Source organism: Cibotium barometz, chromosome 61, assembly GCF_041138505.1.
Source record: "Cibotium barometz isolate CiBa-2024 chromosome 61, ASM4113850v1, whole genome shotgun sequence".
NCBI lineage: Eukaryota > Viridiplantae > Streptophyta > Polypodiopsida > Cyatheales > Cibotiaceae > Cibotium > Cibotium barometz.
The window spans coordinates 26,152,495-26,172,555 of NC_141106.1; positions in this window are offsets into that span (position 1 = coordinate 26,152,495).

Sequence of the window (20,061 nt, forward strand, 5' to 3'; positions counted from 1 at the left end):
TTAATTCATCTTATCACCTCTTATACACCTCTTATCACATCCTATCACATCTCATATCTATTTATAGAATACAAGAGAATTCTTATATTTGATATAAGATTTCTTTACACATTTACTTATCCATAAATTCCATTTAAGGAGATTAATACTTCCGAAGTAAAATCAATCTTTTATGCATCTTCCTATGCATAAATTCATTTTAAATGAAAATGACACTTTTGAATTAAAATTCAATCTTTTATGCATCTTCCTATGCATAAATTCAATTTAGATGAGAATGACACTTTTGAATTAAAAATCAATTTTTTTATGCATCTTCTTATGCATAAATTCAATTTAGTAGGAATTACACTTTTAGAATAAAAGAATTTCTCTTATGCATCTAAGTTATGCATAAAATCCATTTATGAGAAAAATCACACTTTTAGTATAAAAAGAATATCTTTTATGCATACCTCTATGCATGAAATCCAATATGATAAAAGTAACACTCTTACAATAAAATAATCAACTTTTTATGCATACCTCTATGCATGAAATTCAATTATGATAAAAGTCACACTTTTATAATAAAATAATCAACCTTTATGCATACCTCTATGCATGAAATTCAATATAATAAAAGACACACTTTTATAATAAAATAATCAACTTTTATGCATACCTTTATGCATGAAATTCAAATATGATAAAAGTAACACTTTTGATATAAAAATTTATCCATTATGTATACTTCTATGCATGAAATAAAAATGATAAAAGTAACACTTTTGATATAAAAATTTATCCTTTATGCATACTTCTATGCATGAAAATAAAAATGATAAAAATAACACTTTTGATATAAAAATTTATCCATTATGCATACTTCTATGCATGAAAATAAAAATGGTAAAAGTAACACTTTTGATATAAAAATTTAACCATTATGCATACTTCTATGCATGAAATAAAAATGGTAAAAATAACACTTTTGATATAAAAATTTTTCCTTTATGCATACTTCTATGCATGAAAATTAAAAATGATAAAAGTAACACTTTTAATATAAAAAAATTATCTTTTATGCATACTTCTATGCATGAAAATCAATTATGCATAATATAAAAATCAATTTCTCTATGATTACAATGAATATCTTTCAATTAATCTAGGATGATAATTCCTAGAATATGGTAGGAAGTCCTCTTTTTATGCTTTGAATGAAATTATTTTATGCATAATTTTTATAAAAATTTTGCCATAGCTCCGCTGCTATGACTGATAAATCTCAATTTTTCTAAGGGATAAAGCTTATCATTAAGGAAATAATTAAAATGATCTCTAATTGGATCATTCATCCATAATGGATTGAATCATCAATATACATAAACTAAAAGCATAGAAAAAAGCCATTAATTTGGCCTCAAGCATAGCTTAATCTTGGGTTAAGGAAAAGCTTTATGAAAAGCTTGATTTGAATTGAGAATGGGTCATGAGTATGACCATTTCTTGATTGAGAGAGAGAAATTACATAAAAACTATTAGAATTTAAACATAAATGGAAATTAACTTCAATAGCATTTATTAAATTATGTAACTCTTCACTAACATTATCAATTCACTTCAATAGCATTCAAAAAAAAAACCATACCAATTAAGCTTCTCAAGCTTGAGAGGGGTTGAGAAGATAGAAACATTGAGAAATTATAGAAAAGATCAATATTCACTAATTACCTTACAAATTGCTTGATTCTTTGTTCACGGTAGAGGCCCCCAACCAATCAATTGGTTAAGTATGTTGATGGAGCCACTAATGGGGATTGAAGAAAGAGGGAAGCTCCAAAAACTAGTGAATTATTAAATGAATTCACAGTTCTTGGCTTAGGTGGAGTAGAGTAACGATGCATAAACACTATCTATTTTTCAACAAGGGGGAGGCTTCTATTTATAGGAAAAATTTAGCTCCTAACCAAACAAACTGATTCTAGAATTTTCTAAATCAGTTTGGTCAATATTTGACCATTTTTAGGTCAGTTAAGCTAACTTTTTGGAACTAGACTTGAATGAGGAGAGAGGAGAGATGAAATATCTCAATTTTTATGAGTTTGAAACTCATTCAAGCATGTGAAATATGCACCTCCTTTAAAGAACTCCCCTTCCTTACATATGTGTCATAATGGAATCATTTTAATATTGCTCATAGTTTTTTACTAATAAACCTTGTACATTTTCAACTCTTCATCTTATGTGAAATATGCACCTCCTTTAAAGAACTCCCCTTCCTTACATATGTGTCATAATGGAATCATTTTAATATTGCTCATAGTTTTTTACTAATAAACCTTGTACATTTTCAACTCTTCATCTTATGTGAAATATGCACCTCCTTTAAAGAACTCCCCTTCCTTACATATGTGTCATAATGGAATCATTTTAATATTGCTCATAGTTTTTTACTAATAAACCTTGTACATTTTCAACTCTTCATCTTATGTGAGCATTTACTCATTTTTGGATACCCAAAATATCTCATATTTTTAATATTGCTCATAGTTTTTTACTAATAAACCTTGTACATTTTCAACTCTTCATCTTATGTGAGCATTTACTCATTTCTGGGTATCTTCTTTTACAAATCGGATTTATCTCCTCCCTACACATGGATTGATGCTATTGGCCCATAGGAACCTTAATTGGACCATAATCCAAAAATTTCTGAAAATCTAGACCCTTAGGCTAAGGTCCTTTATACCCATTTCCAATTAATTCCAATTGCACATTGGAAAGTTCTTTTTGAATTTCTGTTTCAGGGGAACTTATTTTAATAAGATGAGTTATTTTTCTATCCAAAAATATTCATAATCTGAATATTCTCTCTCTAGAATATTTTCTCTCTCTAGGTTAAAACAGTTAGAAACAAGGTCTTTATATTTCTGAAGAGGGATTGATTACAGGGGAAGATACTAGACATCAAAAGGGGGTTGGGGGAGGAATCTTACAAATCAGGCGACAGCCTTGAACACCAATTCGAGCGTATTAGCGAATATTTCGTTGGGTCCCAACCAAGTGTCTCTAGAAGTTCAAGGCCTCTACGAAGGGAACTCCTACAGTTGAGTTCTAAAAATTCAAGAAAACCTACACCCCACAAACCTCTACAACCACACCATTAAATGTCATAAAAGCCATGCCTCCGATACCAACTTAAAACTTAAGTAGGAATGGAGAGAGTAGCGGGTGACACCACCTTTAGAGAAGTCGGAGGAATCCATATGCGAAGCAGGAAGAGGCAGTAGTACCTTGCCCTTGTGCAATCATACCTATTCTCATCAAAGAAGAGAGCCACCAGGGAGCCAAACCCCAAAGAGTGTTGTACATACACTTTCGTGGCACCCATCATCCCCGTTCGCATCAAAGAAGAGCCACCATGGAGCTAAAACCCATCATCCATATTCCCCTCAAAGAAGAGCCACCCATGGAGCCAAATGGCCTTACCCATCATCCATGTTCCCATCATCAAAGAAGAGATACTATGGAGCCAAACCCCAAAGAGTGCTGTGCATACACTTTCGTGGCACTGTCCAACAACCCCAAGGCTCAAAAAGATCACCACAACCCCACAATAGCTGTGTGTGCCATGCGACAACTGAAATTAGAATGAAAAAGCTTAATAAAGCATGCCTGTTATAAAGCCGCCGATGGCAATGATGTCAAGGCTTTCACTGTGGATGTGCAAGCGACTATCCGCCTCCTTTGCTCAATTAGGCCACATGGTAAGTGATTATCCACCTTTGATCAATGAGGCCATATGGACAGCAATTATTCACCTTTTCTCAATGAGGCGACATGGTAAGCGATTATCCACATTTGTTGTTGTTGCACGAGGACTAGCCTAGGACTTAGCTTTGTTCTTCTATCCATTCCAAGCTTTTGGGATCACCCAATATAGGTTACCTTAAGCTTCCCCATGGAATGGTTAGCATATCCTTGGTGGATGAGGGCACCCCACACCTATCATGGTAAGCGAATATCCACATTTGGTGTTGTTGCACAAGGACTAGCCTAGGACCTAGCTTTGTTCTTCTATCCATTCCAAGCTTTTGGGATCACCCAATATAGGTTACCTTAAGCTTCCCCATGGAACGGTTACCATATCCTTGGTGGATGAGGGCACCCCACACCTATCAAAATTTCAAGCCATGGTTATAGATTTGACCACAGTAATGGTTACCCTCAAGCTTCCCCATGGAATGATTATCATAGTAATGCTTACCCTCGAGCTTCCCCATGGACCCTTGTTGGATGAGGACATGCCACACCTATCAAAATTACAAGCCACATCCTCCACTTATAAGCCATCACCTCACACCACTCAAAATCCAAGCTACATCCTCCACTTACAAGCCATCACTTTAAGTAACTCCTAACACTCAACACTCCTCTTTCCCTCACCATATCCACTACCCCCTCAAACCATTATGGAGATCCAAAACCTCATTTTTGAAGACGAAGACCACCCCCCAAACTTCAACCTCAACAACCCTTGGGGGACATCACTAAGAAGGAGTGGGGTACCGAAGAGTACCCTGCCTAGCCAAGGAAAATACGATGTCCATGTAAAGACTTAGTATCTAACATTTAGCGAGAAGCCTATCCTTGAGCAGAGATTTGCCAAGCGAGGGTCCCATATAATAGAGTTTTACCTAACCCCCAAGCCCCGTTGGATCCTTATTTCAAGGCTTCTACGATGGAAACCCTTCTATTTAGGTGCCAAAAACCTCACAAATTGCACCCCAATTTCTAAGCCCAAAGAGAATCAAGCGACAGCCTTGAACACCAATTCGAGCGTAGTAGCCAATATTTCGTTGGGTCCCAACCAAGTTGCTCTAGAAGTTCAAGGCCTCTACGAAGGGAACTCCTACAGTTGAGTTCTGAAGTCAAGAAAACCTACACCCCACAAACCTCTACAACCACACCATTAAATGTCATAAAAGCCATGCCTCCAACACCAACTTAAAACTTAAGTAGGAATGGAGAGAGTAGTAGGCGACACCACCTTCAGAGAAGTCGGAGGAGTCCATATGCGAAGATGGAAGAGGCAGTAGTACCTTGCCCTTGTGCAATCATACCTATTCTCATCAAAGAAGAGAGCCACCAGGGAACCCCAAAGAGTGTTGTACATACACTTTTGTGGCACCCATCATCCCTGTTTGCATCAAAGAAGAGCAACCATGGAGCTAAACCCATCATCCATATTCCCCTCAAAGAAGAGCCACCCATGGAGCCAAATGGCCTTACCCATCATCCATGTTCCCATCATCAAAGAAGAGATACCATGGAGCCAAACCCCAAAGAGTGCCATGCATACACTTTCGTGGCACCGTCGAGCAACCCCAAGGCTCAAGAAGATCACCACAACCCCACAATAGCTGTGTGTGCCATGCCACAACTGAAATTAGAATGAAAAATCTTAATAAAGCATGCCTATTAATAAAGCCGGTGGCAATGATGTCAAGGCTTTCACTATGGATGGGCAAGTGACTATCTGTCTCCTTTGCTCAATTAGGCCACATGGTAAGTGATTATCCACCTTTGATCAATGAGGCCATATGGACAGCAATTATTCACCTTTTCTCAATGAGGCAACATGGTAAGCAATTATCCACATTTGGTGTTGTTGCACGAGGACTAGCCTAGGACTTAGCTTTGTTCTTCTATCCATTCCAATCTTTTGGGATCACCCAATATAGGTTACCTTAAGCTTACCCATGGAATGGTTACCATATCCTTGGTGGATGAAGGCACCCCACACCTATCAAAATTTCAAGCCATGGTTATAGATTTTACCACAATAATGGTTACCCTCAAGCTTCCCCTGATAAAAAACAGAAGCAGGAGGGAACACACACAAGAGAAGCAAACCCTAATCCATATCCATCAATCATAAAGAAGGAGAGTAGTCATAGTCACCATCTCTCTCACACACAAAAGGAGAACACAACATAGTGTTATGTCCACACTACAAAGTAAACCTAATGTAATGTCCACACCACACATGACCAGTTGGACGCGGTCATAAACACACCACACGATATCTATCTACCATACTGTCACTCTGCACCCATGTGCTATCCTCCAGCTGTATACGAGCTTGACATTTCAACACTCCCCCTCAAGCTCGACATGTCCATCTCTAGGACTCCCAATCTAGTACGGAAATACTCGAACTTATCCTTACCAAGTGCTTTGGTAAAGATATCTGCAACCTGCTCATCTGTCTGCACATATGTCAAATCAACATGCCCATCTAGCACTTTCTCTCTGATGAAGTGATAGTGGACCTCAATATGTTTGGTCCTGGCATGATAAACTGGGTTACTAGCAAGCTGAATACTACTCATGTTGTCACAATGAATGACAACTCTCATATCACTCTGTAACCTGACATCATCTAGCAACTTCTTCAACCACATAGCCTCACATGCAGCTATGGCTGCTCCACGATACTCTGCCTCTGTGGTAGATAAAGCAACTGTAGGTTGCTTTTTACTGCTCCAACTCACAGCTCCACTACCAAGGCTGAAAACATAGCCACTGGTAGACCTCCTGTCATATGCACTACCGGCCCAATCTGCATCTGTATATCCATAGACATGCATGTCTTTTCCTGCCTCATAGAAAAGACCATAATGCACGGTAGTTTTGACATATCTCAGAATCCGTCTCACAGCATCCAAGTGAGGTTTACGAGGACTCTGCATAAACTGACTCACCAAACCAACTACATAACTGAGATCTGGCCTCGTAATGGTCATGTAGATAAGGCTACCAACCATTTTCTTGTACATGGTGATATCATCAAGCTCATCACCCAAATCATCCCTAAGCTTCATGTTTTGCTCTAATGGTGTCAACATTGGTTTGCATGCTGTCATACCATACTTTGCCAGCATGTCAAGTGCATATTGCCTTTGCACCAACCATATACCCTTGCTTGTTCTAATCACCTCAATGCCAAGAAAGAACCTTAAATCACCAAGGTCTTTCATATCAAACTCTTTTCATAAAGAGGCCTTAACCTCATCAATGCCTTTCCCACAATCACCTGTGATAATCAAATCATCAACATAAATGACTATCATCACGATACCATCATGTGTCTTCTTCACATAAAGTGAAGAGTCTGCATTTCCAACCACAAATCCAATACTGACAAGATATCTACTGATCTTGTCACTCCAAGCACGAGGTGCTTGCTTCAAACCATAGATTGCTTTCTTTAACCTGCAAACAAAAGTCGGATATTTTGGATGTACATATCCTTCTGGCTGTTCCATGTACACCTCTTCTTGTAGTTCACCATTCAAGAAAGCATTTTTTACATCCATTTGATGTAAAGCCCAACCTTTTTGTGCTGCTAGTGCAATGATAGACCTCACTGTAGCCATCTTAGCCACTGGGCTGAAAGTTTCATCATAATCAAGACCATAAGTTTGTGCATATCCTTTAGCAACCAGCCTTGTCTTATGTCTCTCTAGGCTGCCATCTGACTTGCACGCACTTTACCTTACACACCCATTTGCAACCAATTGCATTCTTTCCTTGAGGTAACGCAGCCAATTCCCATGTATCATTTTTGTCCAAAGCATCCATCTCTTCAACCATGGCTTTCTCCCATACATGCTCTCCAATAGCCTCTGTATAGCATGTAGGCTCCACATGCTTTACCATAGATGTCATGTATGCATAGTGCATAGCAAAATCTCTATATGTCAATCTTTCAACTGGATATCTGACTCTCTGGGATCTCCGCAATGCATGCGGGTCACTCTGTACACCTGTAACTCTAGCATGTGGTGGCACATATCTGTCCTGCCTAGCACCAGGTGTGCGTAAAACAGGTATGCCGAGCTCCTCATCCAAGCTCTCAGAACTAGATGACTCATAACCTGTGATCCCAATTCCTTCGACTTTCTTCTTGCCTTTATCCATAGCACTACTCCCAGTGCTCACACTCCCATGCCTCAAACGTCATGACCATGGACGTACACTGCTACTCTCAGCTTCTGCTCTGCTGGCCCAGACATAGTAGTAGAACTAGAACTTGCTTGTGATGGCAAGTTCACAGGCACATTAGCCTCAAGTGTGTCAATGACTCCCTCATCTCTTGCTTTGTACCAACTAGCAAGCTCATCAAACACCACATCACGTGAGATGACTACTTGTCTAGTTTGAGGGTTATAACATTTGTAGGCCTTTCGATCCTGTGCATATCCAACAAACACACATTTCTCTGCCTTAGGATCCAACTTCCGTCTTCTTTCATCAGGCACATGGACATAAGCTACGCATCCAAAGACTTTGAGATGTCTAATGTCTGGCCTGCAACCTGTAAGCCGCATCTCCGGCGTGCTTCCATGAATGGCTGCTGTAGGTGTTTTATTCAGGATATACACTGCAGTAGCACATGCTTCTGCCCAATAGTAATCTGGCATGCTCTTTTCATTGAGCATTGCCCTTGCCACTTCACATATGACTCGATTCTTTCTCTCAGCCACACCATTCTGCTGAGGTGTATACCTGCATGTCAACTGTCTTCTTATCCCATGCTTCTGCAAGAAATGCTCAAACGCTTTTGAGGTGTATTCACCACCTCCATCTGTTCTCAAACATTTAATCCAACAGCCATATTGCTTTTCTACAAGAGCTTTGAAATCCATGAACTTTTCCAGCACTTCACTCTTCTCTTTCAAAAAATATATCCATGTCATCCTGCTGAAGTCATCTATAAATGTCACATAGTATAGACTTCCTTTGATAGATGGATTTTGTGCAGGGCCCCATACATCACTGTGTACTATCTCAAGTGGCCTGTTACTCATATTTCCTTCTCTAGGAAACCTCAACCTTGCCTGCTTTCCAAACTGACAGGCTTCACAAACATGCATATGTCCATCATATTTGAATCGAGGCAATCCACTGACAATGCCTCTTGTTTGCATGTTCTTTAATCTCTGTATATTGACATGTCCAATCCTCTTGTGCCACATGTCAATGTCCTGCACAATCCCATTTCTCTTTGAAAACATGGCTGAGCTCAATTCTGGTATGCCTACATCCAATTTGAACAACCTTCCTTCCTTCTTGCCCTTGGCAATCAATCTACAGCCATGCTTAAAGTCTTCCACAAAACAACCATTCTCATTGAATCTTACTTGTAGTCCCTGCTCAACCATTTGGCCTACTGATGCCAAATTCTTTGTGATGGATGGTACATATAACACTTCTGACATATTCTTCACATTTCCATCATGCATCCTCAAAGGCACACTGCCAACATGTGTTATAAGATGCTGAGTATCATCTCCTGTGACCACATAACCATTTGTATCCAATGGTTGCATCTTCTCAAACCACTCACCATGACATGTCATGTGGTTTGAGGCACCTGAATCCATATACCATGACTCATCTCCTGCATTCTGAGAGTCCATTGTCCCCATAATGTGCTTCATTGCAAAAAGGCGATTTGAACTCCCATCATTGTTACTAGTAGATGCATAATTTCCATGTTGTGGTCTTCCATTCCTCATATCATTCTGCTTTTTGTAACAATCTTTTGCCATATGTCCAAGTTTGCCACAATAGTGACATTCGATCCCATTCAAATTTTGTTGAGGACCTTGCCATCGTCCTCTACCACGAGCACCTGTTCCAAATCTCCCCCTATGGGATTGAAATCCACGACCTCCACGTGATCCAAATGATGACTGTGAATTCTGAAAATTCTGATTTGATTGTGGTTGAGTAGACCTGTCATTCCAACCACGTCCTCCACGGCCTCGAGGGGTAAATCTCCCCCTGCCTCGAAAGCCTCTAGATGAGTAAAAAGCCTGATTCCTTGCATGCTCATCATTGCTTGACGAGGATGCACCACCTGTAACACTCATACCACCAAGGCCAAGCTTCAATTCTTCCACAATGAGCAATGACACAAGTTCATTAAAGTCTGGCATTCCTCCCAACCTTACTAAGATGGAAGTGTCAAAAGATTTGTATTCTTTGCCTAAACCACGCAATGTGAGAGCAACCAAATCATCATCATCCATTGGGGCATGGATCGATGACAAGGAATCTGCATAACCCTTGATTTCCTGAACATACTCATGTATACTCCTATTCCTTCGTGTTACACTGTGAATCTGTTGCTTTAGTTGTATCTTCCTTGCACCAGTGTCTGTCTCATACATTCGGCACAATATACCCCATGCTTCTTTCGGTGTATCTACATCTTGGATGTGAATAAGCAAGGCATCTGTTACACATATGGAAAAATAATGCAACACCTTCGAAGACCGCTCTACCCATTGCTTGTGAGCCAGTAATAACTGAGCATTATTTGGTTGAGGAGGTAGGTATGGCTCCGGGTCTTCCTCCGAGACGAGACTCCATAAACCTTTGCCTTTCAAAAAACTCTTCATTCGAAACTTCCACACTTGAAAGTTAGTGCGATCAAGCTTCTCTCCAACAATCTGTATCGGACCATCTCCCATTGTTGCAAAAAATATAGTAGATGTACCCCTTTGACAAGTTGTATGCCGGACCTGTAAAGCTTCAAATCTCTCCAAATCACATCAACAAATGCTTGCAAATTGTGTGCATTAACATCCCACAATGATTCACCAACAATGTACACTCGATCAAAGTTGAAACCAAATGATACTCCTTCACAAAAAATTTTCTGGTTTTTTTCTCGCCAGTAATTTCTCGCCAGTAACCAGTCAAGATTATGCTCTAAATCCTTCAAATGTTGTCCAAATTCAATGATTCAACTTGCATTGGCTTCCCAACACATTGCTCCAACATATCCTAGGAGGGTTTGATCAAATTCTTCAAGGTGAATGAGAACCACCAATTTTTGTAGCTCCTTGGTTTGCTTTTTTCTGCATCTGTCAGGTACCACCTCTCACTAAAAGTGCTCTATCTCCTTCAAATCTTATCCAAATTCAAAACTTTTTGATTCAAAAGTTTAGCAACTCATAGGACTCTACTTGTACCAAAGGAATTAGGCCAATTTGATATAGACAAGGATTAATGCCTTGATTAAAAATGCTCTGTTTCTGGATAGACTTTCTGCAAACCTGCACACCTCTGATAAATTACTTCAATGAGCTCCAAATACATCAAGTGAGCTGCCCCAAATGGTATCTAGCTCTCTATCACACTTTTGCTAAGTACTCTAAGCTTTAAAGCATCCAATTTGGTGTCCAAATGAGTGAATTAGACATTAATCATTGCAAACTGTCCAAGTATCTGCTTCTTTATGCGCCGCCTGCTCTCCTGAGGGCTGTAGAAGAAGGGCAAATGCTCATTGACATCATCAGCACCTTAGCAATGACCTAAACTAACATGTGCTTGAAGGGTTTGGCTCAATTCTTCCTCTAGCTTCCGCAATCGATCCTCCACCGGGCATATGTTCTCTGTTTTTTGTAGAGTCCAAAAAACCAGAATTTTTTTCTTCACAAATTGCCTGTAATGCATCAATTTTCATGCAATGGTTTGCTCCAGTGTTGCTAATACATGTGCCCTTTCACAATACATGAGAACCTCTGTGTTTCCTTTGTATTTGCACCAATACTTTTGTCAAAATACATTCCTTCACAAGCTTCCATGAAGGCTTCAAAACCAGAAATTTTCTGCTTGCTTTATGCACTTCAATCTTCACTGAACTTGCTCTTTGATACTTGCAATCCGCAGAGGGGGTCTTGCTACACTTACCAATGGTCCTTAGCTCTCAGATCTGATGCCGGTGTGTGCTCCACAGCTTCTCCTTTGCTCCAAGCTCCAATGGCTTCCTTCACAGCTTTTTCTTCTTCTTCCCTCTTCTCTCACTCACTCTCACAACACAGCTAATGAGATCTAGGCTTTGATACCATGATAAAAAACAGAAGCAGGAGGGAACACACACAAGAGAAGCAAACCCTAATCCATATCCATCAATCATAAAGAAGGAGAGTAGTCATAGTCACCATCTCTCTCACACACAAAAGGAGAACACAACATAGTGTTATGTCCACACTACAAAGTAAACCTAATGTAATGTCCACACCACACATGACCAGCTGGACGCGGTCATAAACACACCACACGATATCTATCTACCATACTGTCACTCTGTCAGCACCCATGTGCTATCCTCCAGCTGTATACGAGCTTGACATTTCAACATCCCCATGGAATGGTTATCATAGTAATGGTTACCCTCGAGCTTTCCCATGAACCCTTATTGGATGAGAACATGCCACACCTATATAAATTACAAGCCACATCCTCCACTTATAAGCCATCACCTCACACCTGTCAAAATCCAAGCTACATCCTCCACTTACAAGCCATCACTTTAAGTAACTCCTAACACTCAACACTCCTCTTGCCCTCACCATATCCACTACCCCCTCAAACCATTATGGAGATCCAAAACCTCATTGGTGATAAAGACCACCCCCCAAACTTCAACCTCAACATTCCTCGAGGGACGTCACTAGGAAGGAGTGGGGTACCGAAGAGTACCCTGCCTAGCCAAGGAAAATACGATGTCCATGTAAAGACTTGGTATCTAACATTTAGCGAGAAGCCTATCCATGAGCAGAGATTTGCCAAGTGAGAGTCCCATATAATAGAGTTTTACCTAACCCCCAAGCCTAGTTGCATCCTTATTTCAAGGCATCTATGATGGAAACCCTTCTATTTAGGTGCCAAAAACCTCACAAATTGCACCCCAATTTCTAAGCCCAAAGAGAATCAGGCGACAGCCTTGAACACCAATTCGAGCGTAGTAGCCAATATTTTATTGGGTCCCAACCAAGTTGCTCTAGAAGTTCAAGGCCTCTACGAAGGGAACTCCTACAGTTGAGTTCTGAAGTCAAGAAAACCTACACCCCACAAACCTCTACAACCACACCATTAAATATCATAAAAGCCATGCCTCCGCCGACACCAACTTAAAACTTAAGTAGGAATGGAGAGAGTTGTGGGTGACACCACCTTCAGAGAAGTCGGAGGAGTCCATATGTGAAGCAGGAAGAGGTAGTAGTACCTTGCCCTTATGCAATCATACCTATTCTCATCAAAGAAGAAAGCCACCAGGGAGCCAAACCCCAAAGACTGTTGTACATACACTTTTGTGACACCCATCATCCCTATTTGCATCAAAGAAGAGCCACCATGGAGCTAAACCCATCATCCATATTCCCCTCAAAAAGAAGAGCCATCCATGGAGCCAAATGGCCTTACCCATCATCCATGTTCCCATCATCAAAGAAGAGATACCATGGAGCCAAACCCCAAAGAGTGCCGTGCATACACTTTCGTGGCACCGTCGAGCAACCCCAAGGCTCAAAAAGATCACCACAACCCCACAATAGCTGTGTGTGCCATCCCACAACTGAAATTAGAATGAAAACGCTTAATAAAGCATGCCTGTTATAAAGCCAGTGGCAATGATGTCAAGGTTTTCACTGTGGATGGGCAAGCGACTATCAGCCTCCTTTGCTCAATTAGGCCACATGGTAACTAATTATCTGCCTTTGATCAATGAGGCCATATGTTCGTGGCACCGTCGAGCAATCCCAAGGCTCAAAAAGATCACCACAACCCCACAATAGCTGTGTGTGCCATGCCACAACTTAAATTAGAATGAAAAAGCTTAATTAAGCATGCCTGCCGATGGTAATGATGTCAAGGCTTTCACTAGGGATGGGCAAGCGACTATCCGCCTCCTTTGCTTAATTAGGCCATATGGTAAGTGATCATCCGCCTTTGATCAATGAGGCCATATAGACAGCAATTATTCACCTTTTCTCAATGAGGCAACATGGTAAGTGATTATCCACATTTGGTGTTGTTGCACGACGACTAGCCTAGGACTTAGCTTTGTTCTTCTATCCATTCCAAGCTTTTGGGATCACCCAATATAGGTTACCTTAAGCTTCCTCATGGAATGGTTACCATATCCTTGGTGGATGAGGGCACCACACACCTATCAAAATTTCAAGCCATGGTTATAGATTTTACCACAGTAATGGTTACCCTCAAGCTTCCCCATGGAATGGTTATCATAGTAATGCTTACCCTCGAGCTTCCCCATGGACCCTTGTTGGATGAGGACATGCCACACCTATCAAAATTACAAGCCACATCCTCCACTTATAAGCCATCACCTCACACCACTCAAAATCAAGCTACATCCTCAACTTACAAGCCATCACTTTAAGTAACTCCTAACACTCAACACTCCTCTTTCCCTCACCATATCCACTACCCCCTCAAACCATTATGGAGATCCAAAACCTCATTGGTGAAGACGAAGACCACCCCCCAAACTTCAACCTCAACAACCCTTGGGGGACATCACTAAGAAGGAGTGGGGTACCGAAGAGTACCCTACCTAGCCAAGGAAAATACGATGTCCATGTAAAGACTTGGTATGTAACATTTAGCGAGAAGCCTATCCTTGAGCAGAGATTTGCCAAGCGAGAGTCCCATATAATAGAGTTTTACCTAGCCCCGTTGGATCCTTATTTCAAGGCTTCTACGATGGAAACCCTTCTATTTAGGTGCCAAAAACCTCACAAATTGCACCCCAATTTCTAAGCCCAAAGAGAATCAAGCGACAGCCTTGAACACCAATTCGAGCGTAGTAGCCAATATTTCGTTGGGTCCCAACCAAGTTGCTCTAGAAGTTCAAGGCCTCTACGAAGGGAACTCCTACAGTTGAGTTCTGAAGTCAAGAAAACCTACACCCCACAAACCTCTACAACCACACCATTAAATGTCATAAAAGCCATGCCTTTGACACCAACTTAAAACTTAAGTAGGAATGGAGAGAGTAGCAGGCGACACCACCTTCACAGAAGTCGGAGGAGTCCATATGCGAAGATGGAAGAGGCAGTAGTACCTTGCCCTTGTGCAATCATACCTATTCTCATCAAAGAAGAGAGCCACCAGGGAGCCAAACACCAAAGAGTGTTGTACATACACTTTTGTGGCACCCATCATCCCTGTTCGCATCAAAGAAGAGCCACCATGGAGCTAAATCCATCATCCATATTCCCCTCAAAGAAGAGCCACCCATGGAGCCAAATGGCCTTACCCATCATCCATGTTCCCATCATCAAAGAAGAGATACCATGGAGCCAAACCCCAAAGAGTGCTGTGCATACACTTTCGTGGCACCGTCAAGCAACCCCAAGGCTCAAGAAGATCACCACAACCCCACAATAGCTGTGTGTGCCATGCCACAACTGAAATTAGAATGAAAAAGCTTAATAAAGCATGCCTATTATAAAGCCGGTGGCAATGATGTCAAGGCTTTAACTGTGGATGGGCAAGCGATTATCCGCCTCCTTTGCTCAATTAGGCCACATGGTAAGTGATTATCCGCCTTTGATCAATGAGGCCATATGGACAGCAATTATTCACCTTTTCTCAATGAGGCAACATGGTAAGCGATTATCCACATTTGGTGTTGTTGCACGAGGACTAGTCTAGGACTTAGCTTTGTTCTTCTATCCATTCCAATCTTTTGGGATCACCCAATATAGGTTACCTTAAGCTTCCCCATGGAATGGTTACCATATCCTTGGTGGATGAGGGCACCCCACACCTATCAAAATTTCAAGCCATGGTTATAGATTTTACCACAGTAATGGTTACCCTCAAGCTTCCCCATGGAATGGTTATCATAGTAATGGTTACCCTCGAGCTTCCCCATGGACCCTTGTTAGATGAGGACATGCCACACCTATCAAAATTACAAGCCACATCCTCCACTTATAAGCCACACCTTACACCTGCCAAAATCCAAGCTACATCCTCCACTTACAAGCCATCACTTTAAGTAACTCCTAACACTCAACACTCCTCTTGCCCTCACCATATCCACTACCCCCTCAAACCATTATGGAGATCCAAAACCTCATTGGTGAAGACGAAGACCACCCCCAAACTTCAACCTCAACAATCCTTGAGGGACGTCACTAAGAATACCGAAGAGTACATTTCCTAGCCAAGGAAAATACGATGTCCATGTAAAGACTTTTGGTATCTAACATTTAGCAAGAAGCCTATCCATGAGAAGAGATTTGCCAAGCGAGAGTTGCATATAATAGAGTTTTACCTAACCCCCAAGCCCCGTTGGATCCTTATTTCAAGGTTTCTACGATGAAAACCCATCTATTTAGGTGCCAAAAACCTCACAAATTGCACCCCAATTTGTAAGCCCAAAGAGAATCATGCAACAACCTTGAACACTTTTTCGAGTATAGTAGCCAATATTTCGTTGGGTCCCAACCAAGTTGCTCTAGAAGTTCAAGGCCTCTAGAAGGGAACTTCTACAGTTGAGTTCTGAAGTCAAGAAAACCTACACCCCACAAACCTCTACAACCACACCATTAAATGTCATAAAAGCCATTCCTCTGACACCAAAGAGTGCCGTGCATACACTTTCGTGGCACCGTCAAGCAACCCCAAGGCTCAAGAAGATCACCACAACCCAACAATAGCTGTGCATGCCATGCCACAACTGACATTAGAATGAAAAAGCTTAATAAAGCATGCATGTTAAAGCCGGTGGCAATGATGTCAAGGCTTTCATTGTGGATGGGCAAGCGACTATCCCCCTCCTTTGCTCAATTAGGCCACATGGTAAGTGCTTATCCGCCTTTGATCAATGCGGCCAGATGGATAGCAATTATTCACCTTTTCTCAATGAGGCAACATCGTAAGTGATTATCCACATTTGGTCTCATTGCATGAGGACTAGCCTAGGACTTAGCTTTGTTCTTCTATCACTTTCAAGCTTTTGGGATCACCCAATACAGGTTACCTTAAGCTTCCCCATGGAATGGTTACCATATCCTTGGTGGATGAGGGCACCCCACACCTATCAAAATTTCAAGCCATGGTTATAGATTTTACCACAGTAATGGTTACCCTCAAGCTTCCCCATGGAATGGTTATCATAGTAATGGTTACCCTCGAGCTTCCCCATGGACCCTTGTTGGATGAGGACATGCCACACCTATCAAAATTCCAAGCCACATCCTCCACTTATAAGCCATCACCTCACACCTGTCAAAATACAAGCTACATCCTCCACTTACAAGCCATCACTTTAAGTAACTCCTAACACTCAACACTCCTCTTGCCCTCACCATATCGACTACCCCCTCAAACCATTATGGAGATCCAAAACCTCATTGGTGAAGACGAAGACCACCCCCCAAACTTCAACCTCAACATTCCTCCAGGGACGTCACTAAGAAGGAGTGGGGTACCGAAGAGTACCCTGCCTAGCCAAGGAAAATACGATGTCCATGTAAAGACTTGGTATCTAACATTTAGCGAGAAGCCTATCCATGAGCAGAGATTTGCCAAGTGAGAGTCCCATATAATAGAGTTTTACCTAACCCCCAAGCCCCGTTGGATCCTTATTTCAAGGCTTCTACGATGGAAACCCTTCTATTTAGGTGCCAAAAACCTCACAAATTGCACCCCAATTTCTAAGCCCAAAGAGAATCAGGCAATAGCCTTGAACACCAATTCGAGCGTAGTAGCGAATATTTCGTTGGGTCCCAACCAAGTTTCTCTAGAAGTTCAAGGCCTCTACGAAGGGAACTCCTACAGTTGAGTTCTGAAAAGTCAACCGCCTTTGATCAATGAGGCCATATGGACAGCAATTATTCACCTTTTCTCAATGAGGCAACATGGTAAGCGATTATCCACATTTGGTCTTGTTGCACGAGGACTAGTCTAGGACTTAGCTTTGTTCTTCTATCCATTCCAAGCTTTTGGGATCACCCAATACAGGTTACCTTAAGGTTCCCCATGGAATGGTTACCATATCCTTGGTGGATGAGGGCAACCCACACCTATCAAAATTTCAAGCCATGGTTATAGATTTTACCACAGTAATGGTTACCCTCAAGCTTCCCCATTGTTATCATAGTAATGGTTACCCTCGAGCTTCCCCATGGACCCTTGTTGGATGAGGACATGCCACACCTATCAAAATTACAAGCCACATCCTCCACTTATAAGCCATCACCTCACACCTGTCAAAATCCAAGCTACATCCTCCACTTACAAGCCATCACTTTAAGTAACTCCTAACACTCAACACTCCTCTTGCCCTCACCATATTGACTACCCCCTCAAACCATTATGGAGATCCAAAACCTCATTGGTGAAGACGAAGACCACCCCCAAACTTCGACCTCAACAACCCTTGAGGGACGTCACTAAGAAGGAGTTGGGTACCGAAGAGTACCCTGCCTAGCCAAGGAAAATACGATGTCCATGTAAAGACTTGGTATCTAACATTTAGCGAGAAGCCTATCCATGAGCAGAGATTTGCCAAGCGAGAGTCCCATATAATAGAGTTTTACCCCCAAGCCCCGTTGGATACTTATTTCAAGGCTTCTACAATGAAAACCCTGCTATTTAGGTGCCAAAAACCTCACAAATTGCACCCCAATTTCTAAGCCCAAAGAGAATCAAGCGACAGCCTTGAACACCATTTCGAGCGGAGTAGCCAATATTTCATTGGGTCCCAACCAATGGGTCCCAACCAAGTTGCTCTAGAAAGGCCTCTACGAAGGGAACTCCTACAGTTGAGTTTTGAAGTCAAGAAAACCTACAACCCCCACAAACCTCTACAACCACACCATTAAATGTCATAAAAGCCATGCCTCCGACACCAACTTAAAACTTAAGTAGGAATGGAGAGAGTAGTGGGTGACACCACCTTCAGAGAAGTCAGAGGAGTCCATATGCAAAGCAAGAAGAGGCAGTAGTACCTTGCCCTTGTGCAATCATACCTATTCTCATCAAAGAAGAGAGCCACCAGGGAGCCAAACCCCAAAGAGTGTTGTACATACACTTTCGTGGCACCCATCATCCCTGTTCACATCAAAGAAGAGCCACCATGGAGCTAAACCCATCATCCATATTCCCCTCAAAGAAGAGCCACCCATGGAGCCAAATGGCCTTACCCATCATCCATGTTCCCATCATCAAAGAAGAGATACCATGGAGCCAAACCCCAAAGAGTGCCGTGCATACACTTTCGTGGCACCGTCGAGCAACCCCAAGGCTCAAGAAGATCACCACAACCCCACAATAGCTGTATGTGCCATGCCACAACTGAAATTAGAATGAAAAAGCTTAATAAAGCATGCCTAATATAGAGCCGATGGCAATGATGTCAAGGCTTTCACTGTGGATGGGCAAGCGATTATCCGCCTCCTTTGCTGAATTAGGCCACATGGTAACTGATTATCCGCCTTTGATCAATGAGGCCATATGTTCGTGGCACCGTCGAGCAATCCCAAGGCTCAAAAAGATCACCACAACCCCACAATAGCTGTGTGTGACATGCCACAAATTAAATTAGAATGAAAAAGCTTAATAAAGCATGCCTATTAGAAAGCCGATGGTAATGATGTCAAGGCTTTCACTAGGGATGGGCAAGCGACTATCCGTCTCCTTTGCTTAATTAGGCCACATGGTAAGTGATTATCCGCCTTTGATCAATGAGGCCATATGGACAGCAATTATTCACCTTTTCTCAATGAGGCAACATGGTAAGCGATTATCCACATTTGGTGTTGTTGCACGAGGACTAGCCTAGGACTTAGCTTTGTTCTTCTATCCATTCCAAGCTTTTGGGATCACCCAATATAGGTTACCTTAAGCTTCCCCATGGAATGGTTACCATATCCTTGGTGGATGAGGGCACCCCACACCTATCGAAATTTCAAGCCATGGTTCTAGATTTGACCACAGTAATGGTTACCCTCAAGCTTCCCCATGGAATGGTTATCATAGTAATGGTTACCCTCGAGCTTCCCCATGGACCCTTGTTGGATGAGGACATGCCACACCTATCAAAATTCCAAGCCACATCCTCCACTTATAAGCCATCCCCTCACACCTGTCAAAATCCAAGCTACATCCTCCACTTACAAGCCATCACTTTAAGTAACTCCTCACACTCAACACTCCTCTTTCCCTCACCATATC